Source organism: Lepidochelys kempii, chromosome 12, assembly GCF_965140265.1.
Source record: "Lepidochelys kempii isolate rLepKem1 chromosome 12, rLepKem1.hap2, whole genome shotgun sequence".
Classification (NCBI taxonomy): domain Eukaryota; kingdom Metazoa; phylum Chordata; order Testudines; family Cheloniidae; genus Lepidochelys; species Lepidochelys kempii.
This window is the reverse complement of record NC_133267.1, coordinates 9895795-9900698: the sequence shown is the minus strand read 5'-3', so window position 1 is coordinate 9900698 and position 4904 is coordinate 9895795.

Below are 4904 nucleotides of genomic sequence, written 5' to 3'. Positions count from 1 at the left end.
CTCCACCACCCCTCCTGGGCTACCTTGGTAGTCATCCCCCTATTTGTGTGATGAATGAATAAAGAATGCATGAATGTGAAGCAACAATGACTTTATTACCTCTGCAAGCGGTGATCGAAGAGAGGAGGGGAGAGTGGTTAGCTTACAGGGAAGTAGAGTGAACCAAGGGGTGGGGGGGTTCATCAAGGAAAAAAAAGAGAACTTTCACACCGTAGCCTGGTCAGTCATGAAACTGGTTTTCAAAGCTTCTCTGATGCATACCGCACCCTCCTGTGCTCTTCTAACTGCCCTGGTGTCTGGCTGCACGTAACCAGCAGCCAGGCGATTTGCCTCAACCTCCCACCCCGCCATAAACATCTCCCCCTTACTCTCACAGATATTGTGGAGCACACAGCAAGCAGTAATAACAGTGGGAATATTGGTTTCGCTGAGGTCTAAGCGAGTCAGTAAACTGCGCCAGCGCGCCTTTAAATGTCCAAATGCACATTCTACCACCATTCTGCACTTGCTCAGCCTGTAGTTGAACAGCTCCTGACTACTGTCCAGGCTGCCTGTGTACGGCTTCATGAGCCATGGCATTAAGGGGTAGGCTGGGTCCCCAAGGATACATATAGGCATTTCAACATCCCCAACAGTTATTTTCTGGTCTGGAATAAAGTCCCTTCCTGCAGCTTTTGAAACAGACCAGAGTTCCTGAAGATGCGAGCGTCATGTACCTTTCCCGGCCATCCCACGTTGATGTTGGTGAAATGTCCCTTGTGATCCACCAGAGCTTGCAGCACTATTGAAAAGTACCCCTTGTGGTTTATGTAGTCGCCGGCTTGGTGCTCCGGTGCCAAGATAGGGATATGGGTTCCGTCTATGGCCCCACCACAGTTAGGGAATCCCATTGTAGCAAAGCCATCCTCTATGACCTGCACATTTCCCAGGGTCACCAGCCTTGATATCAGCAGATCTTTGATTGCGTGGGCTACTTGCATCACAGCAGCCCCTACAGTAGATTTGCCCACTCCAAACTGATTCCCAACTGACCAGTAGCTGTCTGGCATTGCAAGCTTCCACAGGGCTATCACCACTCGCTTCTCAACTGTGAGGGCTGCTCTCATCTTGGTATTCATGCGCTTCAGAGCAGGGGAAAGCAAGTCACAAAGTTCCATGAAAGTGCCCTTACGCATGCGAAAGTTTCGCAGCCACTGGGAATCGTCCCAGACCTGCAACACTATGCGGTCCCACCAGTCTGTGCTTGTTTCCCGAGCCCAGAATCGGCGTTCCACAGCATGAACCTGCCCCATTAGCACCATGATGCATGCATTGGCAGGGCCCATGCTTTCAGAGAAATCTGTGTCCATGTCCTGATCACTCACGCGACCGCGCTGACATCTCCTACTCGCCCGGTATCACTCTGCCAGGTTCTGGTGCTGCATATACTGCTGGATAATGTGTGTGGTGTTTAATGTGCTCCTAATTACCAAAGTGAGCTGAGCGGCCTCCGTGCTTGCCTTGGTATGGCGTCCGCTCAGAAAAAAGGCGCTGAACGATTGTCTGCCATTGCTCTAACTGAGGGAGGGGCGACTGACGACATGGCTTACAGGGTTGGCTTCAGGGAGCTAAAATCAACAAAGGGGGTGGCTTTACATCAAGGAGTATTTCAGGCAGGACTTCACGGAGGGTTCCAATAAGAAATGGTGCACCTAAGTTATTGTTCTTATTGGAACAAGGAGGTTAGTCTGGCCTCTGATTGATATGTGGCTAGATTTACCTTGCTGCACCTTCCCTGTGAGTGACTGCAGTGTGACCTAGAGGAATGAGTCCCCTAGATGGGGGCGGGGGGGAAGCAAATGAGTACAAAAGAAATCTGGTCTATTTCTTGTTTTGATACACTCCATCTATCTTTTACATCTTTGGCTGGCAGCAGACGGTGCAGAAGGACTGCATGCCATCCACATCTCATGGCTGCTCAGCAGAAGATGATGCAATAGGACTGCTAGCAATCCGTATCGCCTGCCTGCTCACCATAAGATGGTTCAATAGGACTGACTGCAGGACTAAAGAGAATGACTTGATCAAGTCACTCCAAATTTAGTCCCTGCGCTCATGTCTGTCCAGGCGCTCCCGGCCGATGTGGCCAGGAGCACCTCAGACATGACGATGACGGCTACCAGTCCTATTGCACCGTCTGCTGCCACAAGGCAATGGGTTGCTGCTACTGTGTAGCAATGCAGTGCCGCGTCTGCCAGCACCCAGGAGACATACGGTGACGGTTACCTGAGCTGGCTCCATGCTTGCCGTGGTATGGCGTCTGCACAGGTAACTCAGGAAAAAAGGCGTGAAACGATTGTCTGCCCTTGCTTTCACGGAGGGAGGGAGAGAACGGGGGCCTGATGATATGTACCCAGAACCACCCGCGGCAATGTTTTAGCCCCATCAGGCATTGGGATCTCAACCCAGAATTCCAACGGGCAGCGGAGACTGCGGGAACTGTGGGATAGCTACCCACAGTGCACACTCCGGAAGTCGACTCTAGCCTCACTACTGTGGAAGCGCTCCGCCGAGTTAATTCACTTAGTGCACTTAGAGCATTTTCTGTGGGGACACACACACTCGAATATATAAAACCGATTTCTAAATAACCGACTTCTGTAAATTTGACCTAATTTCGTAGTGTAGACATACCCTGAGACTTTTCTCTGTGCTTTTCCTTTCTACGGTACTTGCTTTCACTATTTTTGGCACTTTGGCAGTTAACGCTGTCATAGATCCCACAGATGCTGCCATCATATGCCAGTTTCGAAGTAACTACACCTGTGGTCCCTCAAGGGCACGCATTTAAAGATTTCTGACTCCCAGCAGTCACCTCTTTTGGGTGGAGACCCATATCTCATTCCCTCTGTGTGGAGATTTTAAGGTTGTACAGCTCCCTGACTTACACTGATATCCCCAACAAGCCAGACTGCCTGAAAACACCAGCACCTGCGCTTTGCTTTCTCTCTGAGGGCTATGAACAGTGTATTGCCAGCAGTTATAAGATACCATATGGCTCTTTTTACCTTTAAGAATAAATGTGCTTGTTCAGAAACAGAGACAACAAATTAAAATAATAACAAAACCTACATGCATACTAAAAAGCTTACCAGAGGTCACCCTCAGTTCTAACTTAGGGCTCTGGTAAATTTCAGTTGTTCAAAACCCACAACATGGGTTTTCTGCATGGACCTGTCTTAGAGCCAGAACCAGAACTAAGGCTGGGTATATCAGCTGTTCCTCATGCAGCTCAGACCTTTGACCCCAGCCTTCTGTGACAAATAATCAGCAGCCAATGACCCTCTTCTTCGGGGGTAGTTTCCAAAGGCTGGGGTATTGCATAACCAGAGTTGGGGAATTTGCATTAACCTCTCCCTAGGAATTCCCCCACTTAACACTTATTGTCCCAGAAGTCCATACATGACCAGCACATTTTGAATATAGTCTTTTTAACTTCCAGGTCTCACATCTACCACATCTTCCCCATAGAGAGGTTACATACAATCTTGGCCTGCAATAATACATAAACTTAATAAGGAATTCCAGGGATATTGCAGGAAATTGCCATATCTGTCACAATACCCTCTTGTACCTGATAATCCCTTTTCCATCTTGGTGTTTAGTATTTACGTCCTTCAGGTACCTCTGAACAACTATTTTCCCCCTCTCCCTCAGTCCTCACATCAATCCCTTTAATGTCAGTAGCTCTTCTCTGGACTTCAGGCCACATCTGTCCATTAATTGGATGCCCAGAGCTTAATGTAATATTCCAGTTGTGGTCACGCCAAAACCATATAGAAGGGAATACTACAGTCATACTCCATTACATGAAATCTGTGAACCCAGTCCCAAAATGCACTAGGCCTTTGTTTAGCTATATCACAAATTCATAGAGCTCTGCAAATGCACAGATAGCGGCTTTATATCTATGGAAATCCACATCCGCGGATCATTTTTGCGGATTGCATGCAGATACAAATTTTATATCCATGCAGGACTCTACAAATTCACGTGCAATTAGCTGTCCACTACTTGGTCACTATTACTGCTTACCTGATTTCTCCCACATTGCATCTCTGGGGTTCAGATTTTCAGCAGATGTATTAGACAGCATTTTTTAAAGATGAATCTGTATTATTTTCCGACTATTTCTATCTACTTGCTCTGCTTTATTTCTGAGGATGCTAAACATTTAAAAGACCACTTAGGAAGTAAATCTATTATATTAATAGATATTTATATAATGGATTTCACTTAATATGCAGAAAATACAGTGTTAGTATGGGTTGCTGAGGTTCTCTGTAACTGCATGGAAGTAAATAGAAGTGAAAGTTTTGTGCAAATCTGAAATCTTTCAGAAACTGATAGAGGATATGGGTGGACAAAGACTAAGATATGCATTAAAATCAGGCACTCATTTCAAAATATATCTTAAACTAGGGTTGTCTACTGCCCCATCAATGTTATATAGAAGTTTAAAAACTCCAGTACAACAGTTGAATGGATTCCTGATATTTGAGTCTTGACAGTTGTGCTTCCTTTCACAGAAAGAAGGAATACAGTGGAGGGACTCTTTCCTTTTTTGACCAGTGACAACAGCCCTATGTTGTACCAAAAGCTGTTCTGTGGTCTGTTGGAGAAACAGAAGTCTCTCATTTAAAATGTAGCATGAAACATTAAACTTCTAAGAGCTAGAAAGTTGGCCCCCTCAATAAAGTAAAAAATGACATTTCTAACATACTTTGACACTGCTTTAAATTTTAGCCATTTTTATAGTCACAAAACAACCTTAAGACAGTTTGACTGAATTTTCTAAAACATTTATTTTAAAACTTCTAAAGCATTGGTTTCAAATTATATCATGTGGAATAAATAATCCCTTG